At 40.8% G+C, this 12,992-nt stretch overlaps 1 long non-coding RNA gene across 1 annotated transcript in view; it reads left to right on the top strand.

Annotated features, from left to right (window-relative positions):
- Positions 1 to 12,782, top strand: part of LOC117064769 — an 85,174-nt gene extending 72,392 nt beyond the window's left edge. Inside the window, exon 3 of the long non-coding RNA XR_004429656.1 lies at positions 11,981 to 12,782. This is a non-coding gene — a long non-coding RNA (uncharacterized LOC117064769). The remainder of the gene's footprint in view (positions 1 to 11,980) is intronic.
- Positions 12,783 to 12,992: the final 210 nt, after the last annotated feature.

Below are 12,992 nucleotides of genomic sequence, written 5' to 3'. Positions count from 1 at the left end.
TCCATTGCCAGAACATTCAAACATGTGATCAGTGGGCTTACCCAGTGAACACGCAGGGACCAGTTAGATAAGTCCCATGGTGCACGTTGTCTGCTAATCACGTGCAGGATAACCAGGTAGCAGACATGAAAAGGTGCGAGATTTTATAAACAGGTCCTTCCCCACAGACAACTTCAAAATCACCGCTCTAAAGCATCTCTAACAGTTCTGGGCATCAACTGATGTGCACAGTAATTTAATTTAACATTTTGGTTTTGTGGACACCTTAGGATAAATATGTAGTCAGCTCAGTAGATAGGTTTATTTTTATTTGCCATCAATTCTTACACAGATTTATCCCAGGATGGACCATTTTCATATTTGTCACGATCATGCACCAGGCTTTCCAAGTGTAAGTTTTACATGGTGGGAACTAAAACAGAAACTGACAAAATTCTGAAGTGCTAAAAGAATCTGGAAACCCTGACAACTTCCCCCACACCTTCCATTCTCATTTAAACTATTGATACTAAGGTAGTCTTATTCACATTAGTGTTTGATCTCAGGGTAGATTTCAAAACAATGCTTCTGCCATTTGCCCTCCTCCTTCACTAGGAAGTCTCAGAAGGATATGAAGCATTTGATAAGCCAATCAGCTTTCACAGTTGTATCTCCAGGGCAAGTGTGAGGACAAATGGAAACAAAGCCAAACAAGGAATCACCACATTCATTTTTCAAGTCATATATGGCCTGGCACAGTGGCTCATACCTGTAATTCTAGCACTTTGGGAAGCCAAGATGGGAGGATCACTTGAGGCCAGGAGTTTGAGGCTACAATAAACTGTGATCACGCCATTGCACTCCAGCCTGAGTGACAGTGAGATGCTTTCTCTATTAAAAATAAGGACAGGCTGCTCTGTCTACGGAGTAGCCATTCTTTAATCATTTACTTTCTTTTTTTTTTTTTTTTTGAGACGGAGTCTCGCTCTGCCGCCCAGGTGGAGTGCAGTGGCGGGTCTCAGCTCACTGCAAGCTCCGCCTCCTGGGTTTACGCCATTCTCCTGCCTCAGCTCCCAAGCAGCTGGGACTACAGGCGCCCGCCATGTCGCCCGGCTAGTTTTTTGTATTTTTTAGTAGAGACGGGGTTTCACCATGTTAGCCAGGATGGTCTCGATCTCCTGACCTCGTGATCCGCCCGTCTCGGCCTCCCAAAGTGCTGGGATTACAGGCTTGAGCCACCGCGCCCGGCCAATCATTTACTTTCTTAATAAACTTGCTTTCACTTCGCACTGTGGACTCGCCCTGAATTCTTTCTTGTGCAAGATCCAAGAACGCTTTCTTGGGGTTTGGATTGGGACCCCTTTCCTGTAACGTATTTCTGGCAACCGCAGAAGGGACTCCAGTGCAGAAACCCTGACCCAATGGTTACCTTTGGGTAAGCGTTGGTGTCCTGTAACTTTATTCTGGTGAACACGGAAGCGGCTATAGTGTGGAAACCCCCGACCCAAGGCTAACTTTGGGTAAGTGGTGGGTTCCGGTAACATCTTTCTTACAAACCACAAAAGGGACAATACTGAGAAGACCCCTCTGACCCAAAGGAAATAGACTGCAGCAGCACTGATTGGTTGACTTTGGGTAAGTGGTGGGGTACCCGGGTAAAGAATGAGATTGGGTTAGAGACCCAACTTAGGGTAGTTAGAGTCTTTTCTACCACAGAGTGGGTTAGAGGCCCCTCTTAACAAAAGGCGAGGGGCCGGGCGCGGTGACTCACGCCTGTAATCCCAGCACTTTAGGAGGCCGAGGCGGGCGGATCACGAGGTCAGGAGATGGAGACCATCCTGGTGAACACGGTGAAACCCTGTCTCTACTAAACAATACAAAAAACCAGCCGGGCGAGGTGGCGGGCGCCTGTAGTCCCAGCTACTCGGGAGGCTGAGGCAGGAGAATGGCGTGAACCCAGGAGGTGGAGCTTGCAGTGAGCCGAGATCGCACCACCGCACTCCAGCCTGGGCGACAGAGCGAGATTCCATCTCAAAAAAAAAAAAAAAAAAAAGGCGAGGAAGCTTGACCGATCTTGGGTTAGAGGCCCCACATAGGAGGGTTAGGGTCCCCTCTAAGATTTAGGGGGTTAGAGGCCCCTCTCGGTAAAGTCCCTCTGGGCTAAGAACAGGTTTGGCATTATGGACGTCAACTGCTATTCTTTTTGGAGTAACCTGTCTTGTACGCTTTGCTTATGGCTGTGGGTGACTGGGTTAGGTATGTACAGGATCATGGTACATGGGGAGCTTTTTCCTCCCTAAAAGGGGAAACACCAGAGCTGATGGGACTGCTGGGAAAAAATTCCTTCACAACAGCAGCCTCAGCCGCCTGAAATTTTCAGTGTCACCGCGATGGTTGGGTCTTTCTCTGGCCTCCCTAGGCATTTCACCTTCCCCACCCTGCCACAGACAATGTTTTTCTTTCTCTCCTTTTCCTTTTTTTTCTCTTAGGGCAACCACCTTGCCCAGAGACCACGTGTTGAAACTCCAAGTCAGAGGTTGGATTAAAGATGAAGGGGCCTATCTGGGGGCAAATTTAGGCCTTGCCAGTTTGGTATTGGGTGCTAAGCAGAGTAGCTAATGTCTATGTTTTATCATAAGTATTTTGCTTTGGCCAGAATGAAAAAATAATAATATTCCCTATGGCGCAGCTTGGTCCCCAGAGCGTTGGTGCCCCAAGTCGGCAAGCCGGATCGCTAGGGCTGCTCAGGGAAGGGGAACCCAGAAGCATGGCATGTTGGCAAAAGGATAAAAATTTCTCAGCAGTCAGATTTCTGGCTTCTCTCTCTCTGTGCAAACAGTTGAATGAATGGAAAAAAAAAAGATCAGTGTGTATCTATCTCCTCTGTAAAGTTTTGATTAATGTGAAAAAGAATTCTAAGGCTAGCCTTAAACTGGTGTATTTTGTGCTATGAATTCGTTTTTCCATGTCGAGGGGTACTTAAGGATAAAAAACGGGATTAGAACCCTGTAAGCCCACTTTTCAAGATGACCCTGGTCAGTAACAAACTTAGCTACAGGTCCCTGGAACAAACAGAAAAACTGAATGAAGTCTCCACATTGTTTTATTCCCTTGGGAGCTTCACCTTTTAACCACGTGGCAGTACTTTCTTTTGGTCTCCGCCTTCGGGGAACAAGAATTTTAGGGTTCATATCATAGTTAGCTCTAAAAATTATATTAAATAGTTAAAAGTCTTTGCAAGCTCAGAATTAACTACTCTGACTCATTCTGGGAAAAGAAGTAGAGACTGCCCTTGCTGTAGCTCACTAGCTAAGGTTTTGCATTTTCACAGTGGCTGTCCAGGTTCCATTCCCCACCTAGGAAGTAAGTAGTTACTGGTTTAATAACTGCATGACCTTGTCTAGTCTATTCTCTATGGACTGTCTTAAATTTTCCTTTCTCTAAGCAGCTAGGAGGCGACCTTTGGTGAAGTTCAAAAGCCAGAAATACTGGCCATTTGGCATATTAAATTCTAAAAGGACTTTATTAAAGAGTGCTATGGTTAAAATCAGCTTAATTAAAAGTGGATAAACAAGCTATCAATACATTGTAAAGGCCTTTATGTTTTTCTCTTCTTGGAACTTATCTTTCTGGAAAAAGGTTTTTTCTTCTCAGTCGACTGAATTATTTTTCTCCTTTTTTTTTTTTTTTTTTTGTCTTACCACTCAATGCACAAATGAGAGGTCCTAAGGTAACTTCTCGTAGCCTGGGAGTCCTTGGGAAAACAGAGGAGGTGCCACAGACCCCGTTTTGGGGAAAAAAACAACAACAATGAAACAAGCTATTTTCTTCATGAAACCCCGGGAATTAAAAGCAGATAGATCCCTCTCAAAATCAAAGGCTCTGTTCTGTTTTTCATTGTGTTATCTGATGGTTTTGAGTTTTGGGGGTATCAGAAATTACTTCACATTATGAGAGAGCTTTGGTGTGTAATAACTAACTAAGGAGGAAATATATTTTAAGGGATGGCTAATAGTAGTTATGAAGGGATACTTAACTCTTTGCATACTTGGATCAGAGAACCATGCTTTTGGCCACCTGGAAGATAAGGAAACATTCCCACCCCCACTGGGAAACGAGACTCCCATGAGGGATGGCTGATAGAAAATGGGCTGATTGACTTTGGGTTGCCTTGTAATGAAATGCAGAGTAGAAGCACTGCACTGTCTTGTCCTGTATTATTTCCCTCCTTTCAGGAATTCAGGAACCAGTCTAAAATGGCATCCTTAATTTTGGGGATCTGTCTTCGCCTTCAGCTGCTTATTTGCTGCTTATTTAGCCCTAGAAATGCATGCTTTCCTGACCCTGTTTTTCCAAGGGCTCCACCGTGAAGTCTATAATCCAATTAAGCAACTGGCAAACAAAAAATCTTACAAGTGCTGAATCTTCTGACTGTATATGTGTTGTATGTTTATATATAAAAGAGCTCTCATTAATTGGCTTAGAAAAATAAGCACCAAAACCAAATATTTTGTCAGAACAATAGAAACCTTAATGCTTTCTGTTCACATAACTTTAGTAATCTTTTGGAAATAAAGACAGTTTGAATGATTATTGGTAAAATAAAATGTCTTGAAAATGTAGACATTTGGTCTAAATTAAGGTCAGATATCAGATTTGTTAAACGCTTTAAGATCAAACTGTTTCTTTGACTTTTGAAAATTGTTCAATTTACCTACCTTAAAGCCATTAGATTCTAGATAAGGCCTGGGACATGTGGAGTTAGCCACACCCCCTAGCTATGCTGGAGAGTCAACTCTTATCTGCATTTGTGCTTGGTGTGTCCTAGGCTAGGCTTCATACCTAGTGAATAATTAAAATTTCAAATTTACTAAGGTTTCCACCAAAAATAAAAGTTTCTAAGAGTTAACATTATAACACGTAATTAAAACTACTAAAGAAACAATTTTGCATGGAAGGTGTGTAAAGAAAGTAAAATGTGTTTTGGTGAAAGATAAGAAGTCACGGGAATGTAGACTTTTTTTCTGCCTAGATTAAGGTGTTAAAGGATTGTTTTAAGTAAGAAAATAATCTAAAGATTTAAACAAGTTGTGGAAGATTCATAAAAATTAATTGTAAGAGATTTTGTGTGTGAACATATTGGCTAAAGTTAAAGGGGGTATTATTCAGTTTTTCCATAAATTAAACATTGGAATAAAAGCACAACAGGTTTTTTTGATCAGCTCTTTCCAAAAAAAAAAAATTGTAAAGGGTTATACAAGGTTTATAAGACTCTTACCTTATGGTTACACATTAGAATTGGGTAAACATGTCTATAAGGTTTTATTAAATATTGAGTTTAACATTAATAGTACATTAATGTAAAAGTGAAATTTGGCTTATTTGGTATAAAAGTCACATAGGAAGCCTTATCAAATGTGAAATTATCAAATTTCTTGGAACTATATTTATATAAATGTGTTATTGGTATATGTTCCAAAGTTATGGGAAACTCCTGTAATTCTAATATGACTTAGTGTACATTGTCAATAATTATAATTATATAAAATTTTGTGTGCCACAGAAGCTACCACATTTCCTTATCAATTGTGGCTTTAATAGTGACTGTCCTAAAACATTTTATCATCCACAGACAAATGTTGTCTTGTTTTAATCCTCTTTAGAAGGTAGTTTATAATCAACTATAGAAGTCTAGCAGGTGTTCTTAAATGCAGGTTTCTAATTGAAAATTATAACACTAGAACAGAGGAAACAACTTTCAGAACTCTCATGAAGAGCTAGAATGTTCACAAATATTAAATAGAACAGGAATTAACTGAATTAACTGAACCAATAGATAACTGAAGTAATCTTTTTAACTTTGCTTAAAACATTGCTGACCCTTTATTTTGTTTCTCAGAGTCAAGGAAACTTTTTTGGAGCTATTTACAGCTTTCAGCAATTGAGTAAAGTATACTCCTGTGAACAAAATTTAGAGCATATTTGTTTCTCTATGCCTGATTTCTCTGGAATTTGGAAACTAGTTGTGAGTACCCTTTTAACCTATGCCAATATAGTTATTAGCATAGGTGCAATAAGAACCTGTTTTCTTTTGTAACAGGACACAATTTGGAGAAATTGATTGTTTTACCAAGGTTTTGACTGGAATGGTGTGTTTTCCTTTAAGGAATCAAACTTGACTTGTAGAGCCAATAAGAGTTCCCCAGTTCCTTGGGGAACTGGCCTCATACCTTGCCTACACAGTCCCTGTATGGGGTTTCTGACCTGTGGTAAGTATAGAATGTCACTTTCTATCAGGTCCAGGAGCCCCAGGTTATCTTGGGACCTCAAACGAGAGAAATTTACCCAACTCATAGGTATTTGAAGGTACAAACCCATGTCAGAACTCAGCTTTAAAAAAGTCTTATCTGAGATTCCTTATGAAACAGAGTTCCTTCAAAGCCAATTAAAAAGCCTATGTGAAAAATAATTATTCTTGCTGCGCTTTATACAAATAATTAGACCAAATATAATAAAGCAAGTCAGTCTTACCATGATTTGTCTTTAGTTAAAATGGGAAACTGGAGTTAGAAATATTATGTTCAAGAACTGCGGTACACTTGTTATTTGTTAAATTCTAGTCTCATTAGTTGTTTTTAAGTTTGTTTCTGCAATTTAGGATAACCCTGCTTATTCCTGTGAACCAATCAGTGATCTCTGACTGCTACTCAGAAGAAACAAGAGGGATGGGCAATGTAAAAATCTGGATCAGTATTCTAATTCTGGGCACATTACAATCAGTTAACAACTGCATATAAGCTTAGTTCCAACAGTTGCCCAGTTCATAAAAAGCCTTCTAATTTAGTTTACTTGGAATAACTTTACTTGTTTTGCTTTACTTTACTTTTGTGGAATATATTGCTGTTTTACTCTTTGTGTAGGAATACAGAAAAAGCTTACTGAATGTTTTCTTAAACTAAACACTTATTAATCTTCCAGATATCACCTCTTGTCAAAACTCAAGAGTCACGAATAGCCCTCACCATACTGATGCTTTCTGAATGAGCTCCTCTCTACTCTGACTGCAAGAGACCCTCATAAGTAGGTGGGAATATCATCGCCCCTAGTCAGCCTGAAGAAGTTACAGAAGATGGATCTTTGTCCCTCTGCAACCCTTAGGATTAAGACTCTCTTATAAAAGAAAGGGGGGAAATGTCAGAGGTATGCGAACCAAAGCAACTCCATCTTCAATAGGAGCCGAGTAAAATGAGGCTGAAACCTGGGCTGCACTCCCAGACAGTTAAGGCATTCCAAGTCACAGGATAAGATAGGAGGTCAGCACAAAATACAGGTCATAAAGACCTTACTGATAAAACAGTTTGCAGTAAAGGAGCTGGCTCTAAAACCCGCCAAAACCAAAATGGCAACGAGAGTGACCTCTGGTCTTCCTCACTGCTAAACCTCACCAGTGCCATGACAGTTTACAAATGCCATGGCAACATCAGAAAGTTATCCTATATGGTCTAAAAAGGGGAGGTATGAATAATCCACCCCTTGTTTAGCATATCATCAAGAAATAACCATAAAAATGGGCAACCGGCAGCCCTCGGGGCTGCTCTGTCTATGGAGTAGCCATTCTTTTATTACTTTAATTTCTTAATAAACTTGCTTTCACTTTGCAAAAAGAAAAATGATAATAAGATAAAGGCATATATGAGGACTCCAACCTAGTTATGACACAGGAATTCTATGTAATAGAATAAGAGTCATTCATCAACAGACTCAAAGTTAAGCTATCCTAAAATCCCAGAGGGTTCATGACAATAATGTAGTAACATTGCCAACTGCTAAGTGATATTCACTTTTCCTTTTTTTCCTCAATGACAGAACTCCTATGTGGAGGTTGAGTTGCAGTGTGCCCGGCTATCAAACTTATGCTTCTCATTTTTATTTGGAAATAGGCATAGCTAAGGAGACATATAAGGGAAACAATGGGTGGTGTTCTTAAGCAAGCTCCTTTAATAGAGGCCACCTTTTCACGTGGAAGGCTCCTCTTGCCTTTCTCCTCTTCCTCCAGTCTGGAATACAAATGTAATGGTTAGCACTCCAGCAGCCTCTTTGTGAATATCAGGATACAGCTGATACTTTTGGAATGGCAGAGCAGTGAACTGGAAGGGCCTTGAGCCCTGATGAACTACAATATTTTACCAAGACTGATTGCATAACAAACCACTCCTAAAACTTAGATGAAAACAAACTCACTTGTTTAGCTCCACTTCTGCATTTTGACAGTTTGGGTTGGGCTAAACTAGATGATTTTTTCCAACCTGGGATAGTGTTGATTGATCTTGGCTGCATTCACTCGTAGGTCTTTAGTCAACTAGTAGGTCAGCTGGAGTCAGCAAGTTTTTGATGGCCTCAGCTAGGACAATAGAAGCCTCTCTGCTTATGGTCTCTTTCCAGCAAGCAGCAGAGTCCCAAGAGAAGAGCTATGCAAAGCCTTTGAGGCTCACACTTGGGACTTGCTTATTGTCACTTCTGTCACAGACTATTGGTCACAAGGCCACTCTGGAATTGTAGAGTGAAGAAATAGACCTCTGATATGGTTTGGCTGTGTCCCCACCCAAATTCTCATCTTGAACTGTAGCTCCCACAATTCCCACATGTTGTGGGAGATAATTGAATCACGGGGGCAGTTTCACCCATACTCTTCTCATGGTAGTGAATAAATCTCACCAGATCTGACGATTTTATAAGGGGTTTCCCCTTTAACTTGGCTCTCATTCTGTCTTTGCCTGCCACCATGTAAGACATAACATTCCTCCTCCTTCATCTTCTGCCATGACTGTGAGGCCTCCACAGCCATGTGGAACTGTGAGTCAATTAAACCTCTTTCCTTTATAGATTACCCAGTCTTGGGTATGTCTTTATTAGCAGTGTGAGAATGGACTAATGGGGAATGTTGTAACCAATTGTGACCAATTTTGCAATCCACCACACACACTAATCTTGAACTGACTAAAATCTGTGCTTCCCCTTGTCTGGTTTATGATTTTCTTTGTACTTTATCAGCAGAATTAGCATAATTTCTACCTGACACAAACACTGTGAGAAGCAGTCAGACATTACTCTTTTTTTAAAGACAGAATAGTAGCTCTCAACCCATGAAATTAGCCTAGTCTGGCTTGAAGAAATGTTTTATTCCAGGCTGAAAATAGATTTACATGCAGAAGTATACACAAAGGGAAGGCAAAACAAGAAATGCTAAGTTATCACTTGATGTGCTGCAGTTCCAAGAAAGAAACAAATACTAATGTTGTATGCACACTCCACCATCACTTACAAAACCACCACCACCACCACCACTTACAAAACCACCACCACCACCACTTACAAAACCACCACCACCACCACTTACAAAACCACCACCACTTACAAAACCACCACCACCACCACCACTTACAAAACCACCACCACCACCACCACCACTTACAAAACCACCACCACCACCACCACCACTTACAAAACCACCACCACCACCACCACCACTTACAAAACCACCACCACCACACTTACAAAACCACCACCACCACTTACAAAACCACCACCACCACCACCACCACACGTGATATTTAGTAGGGAAAAAATGATTTCTTCTGTGGATTAGATTGATAGTCTTTGTGTTGTATCCCTCAGAGTCCAGGCAAGGGAGTAATGAGACAATCATGTAAGGGTAATTTGAAGAGAATTTAATAAAATAACTAATTTAAAAGGCCTGGGCAGCAGGGAGGGAAACAACAATGGTTCATGCTGTACTTTGGGCCCTGGGACTTGAAAGAAACAGCTTTCATGTATTAGTCCATTCTTACATTGCTATGAAGAAATACCCAAGACTGGGTAATTTATAAAGGAAAGAGGTTTAATTGACTTAATTCCGCATGGCTGGGGAGGCCTCAGGAAACTTACAATCATGGCAGAAGGCACCTCTTCACAGGGCAGCAGGAGAGAGAATGAGTGCTGAATGAAGGCTAAAGCCCTTATAAAACCATCAAATCTCATGAGAACTAACTCACTATAATGAGAATAGCATGGGGGAACCACCCCCATGATTCAATTATGTCCACCTGGTCCTGCCCTTGACATGTGGGGATTATTACAATTCTAGGTGAGAGCTGGGTGGGGACACAGAGCCAAACCATATCCCTTCTCTACCAGCTTTAGGTTTGAAGAGATGAAGGGAGCTGGCAGCTATCAGAACCCAAAGGCAGGTAGAAGTCTTGGTGGAGAGGACTTTCCTTTAGGAGATGCAACCAACCCATAGTGACCTTGCAGGCAAGTTTCTGGGCAAATCAGTGCCCTGATCACCCTCTTGTCTCTTTCCTATCACCTGCTGCTGCTTCCTGATAGCCAACGCAATAGAAGTCAGAGGGCAGACAAGCTGGTTGGTGTGGTCTATATAGGTCAGTGTCTGAGAGCAAGAACGGGATGGAGACACAGAGAGAGATTTTGGAAAAACAATCAAAAGACATCTGGGGGTAAAAAAAGAGACATCACCTCTTAATGGAAGGAGCTGCAAAAACAGTGTAGCCATTATTGCAAACAACCAGTGGGCCTCATATTGAAATAACTTCTATTTCCTATGTTTTTGTTAATGTTTTATTACTACTTATATTAGTTAGCTAGGGCTGCCACAACAAAATACCACAGACTGGATGACTCAAACAAAATGTACTGTTGCACAGTTCTGGAGGTGGAAAGTCCCCAGTCAAGGTGTCAGCAGAGTTGGCGTCTAAGGCCTCTCTCCCTGTCTTGCAGATGACTGCCTTCTTGCTGTGCCCTCACACAGTCTTTCCTCTGTAGCCACATCCCTGGTGTTTCTTTCCCTTCTTATAAGGACACCACTGCTGTTGGATTAGGATATCACCCTAATGACCTCATTTAACTTCACCAGTTTAAAGGGCCTATCCCTAAATACAGTCACATTGGGGTGAGAGCTTCAACCTATAAATGTTAGAGGACACCATTCAGTCCGTAACATTACTCTATGTCCTCGATTTCTGGTTCAATCTGAGCAAAAGGGTTCCTCTCTGAAGCTTTTAAACTGTAAGCCCTCCCAAACTGCTGTGGCTGGTAAATGCAGTTCTGAGAAGATAAGAAGAGGCTGTTTATGAAGGAGCAAGAAGGGTATGAAATTCCAAATAGTAAATTCATTTCAAACATCCTGTCAAAGTTGAAACCCAAAAATCTTTTAAGAATAAAATTCTGCTTGGCATTTGGTACCAGGAAAATTTCCTCACTAGGATGTCTTGGAAGTTCCCTTAGAACTCTGTGGGCTTGAATGACTTACTGTTATCTCCTTTGGAATGGGACCACTACAAACACACACACACACACACGCATGCACACACACGCATGCACACACACGCATGCACACACACAAACATGCACACACATACAAACATGCACACACACGCATGCACACACACGCATGCACACATACACATGCACACACACGCATGCACACATACACACGCATGCACACACATGTACACACACGCATGCACACACACAAACATGCACACACAACGCATGCACACACACAACATGCACACACACGCATGCACACACACGCATGCACGCACACACGCATGCACACACACACGCATGCACACACACACACACGCATGCACACACACGCATGCACACACACAAACATGCACACACACGCATGCACACACACGCATGCACGCACACACGCATGCACACACACACGCATGCACACACACAGACACACACACACACACTCTCCACCTCAAAGCATTGCATGGTAATTAAATGCTGTTTTCAAACTAGCATCTGTAACTCTAAAAGTATAGAAAATCAGATTTTTTTGTTTAACACAAGAGCCTCAAATTCTCTGTCTTCTTCCTGTAGATAAAGGAAAATATGATAAATGGAAGACAATGTTAGATTACTCATCTTAAAATACTGAGTATAAAAGATTTTGTATCTTCCCTTGCAGATGTCTGACATGAACAAAAAGCTCCCCATGGTGGAAAGAGGAGTCAGAAAACACCTAGACAATGAGAGCAAGATGGAGGACCCAAAACAATGCCCTGGCATAGGCAGGTGGTGAAACCAGCCATCTGGACCTGTGCCCTGTCCTCAGAAGTGCCCCTGCCACCCCAGCAGGTACATTTGCAGGTGAAGATTTTCTTTCATTTTAGTGTCCTGGAAACCAAGTATTTTCTGTTGGTGGTGTCTCTCTTGCACCAGGTGAATATTTGCCTGGCTTACCTGAGACTTAGACCATCCTAATTCCAACCTCCACTGACACAAACTAGGTTGGTTCACAACAGGCTGCCATAAAATTTCTCATTCTTTTTCTGTGTTTGAAATGTGTAACTTTTGATTTATCCTAAGTAAGACTTCCTGAGTAGGGAGCTCTGAAAACTTCCATTAAAAAATAATGGATTTGTGAAACTTTTGAGCAAAGTATCAATGTCACTTCTAAATCTTTGAATTTAATTTCTTCTTTTAGGGGACTCTTGGAAAGGGAAAATATGATCTTACTACATTGACCATGCAAATTCTGAGGTTCATATTGAATCTAAAGTCATTAGAAAATGTAAATCTCAATAAAATCCCTAATACTACTCATATATATGTATATATTGCCCATAGACATGTAGTATGTATTCATGTATCATATATGTATAGGTATATATTCATATGTCATATATTAAAACATATATGAATTTGTAAGACAAAGCTAGAAATTATTGACATATGTTATAACTAAATAAAGAAAATCTTTGACAACCTAAAACATGTCAATATAAACTCTCAGAATTTCTGGAAAAGTTAAATTTTCATTAACCCTGTCTCCTCTCATAGCCAAACTGTGGTGATCTTCATGGATCTTACAGATAAGGAATTTGCTCCAAAGAAGGTTGTTATTTAAACTTACAAATTGGCATAAATATATTCATTACATTAGTAATCAAAGTACCCAATGCAAAAATGATTTTCTA

Source organism: Trachypithecus francoisi, unplaced genomic scaffold (assembly GCF_009764315.1).
Source record: "Trachypithecus francoisi isolate TF-2019V2 unplaced genomic scaffold, Tfra_2.0 Lachesis_group2, whole genome shotgun sequence".
NCBI classification, from domain to species: Eukaryota; Metazoa; Chordata; class Mammalia; order Primates; family Cercopithecidae; genus Trachypithecus; species Trachypithecus francoisi.
The sequence above is the reverse complement of the archived record's forward strand: the minus strand, read 5'-3'. Positions and strand labels throughout refer to the sequence as shown.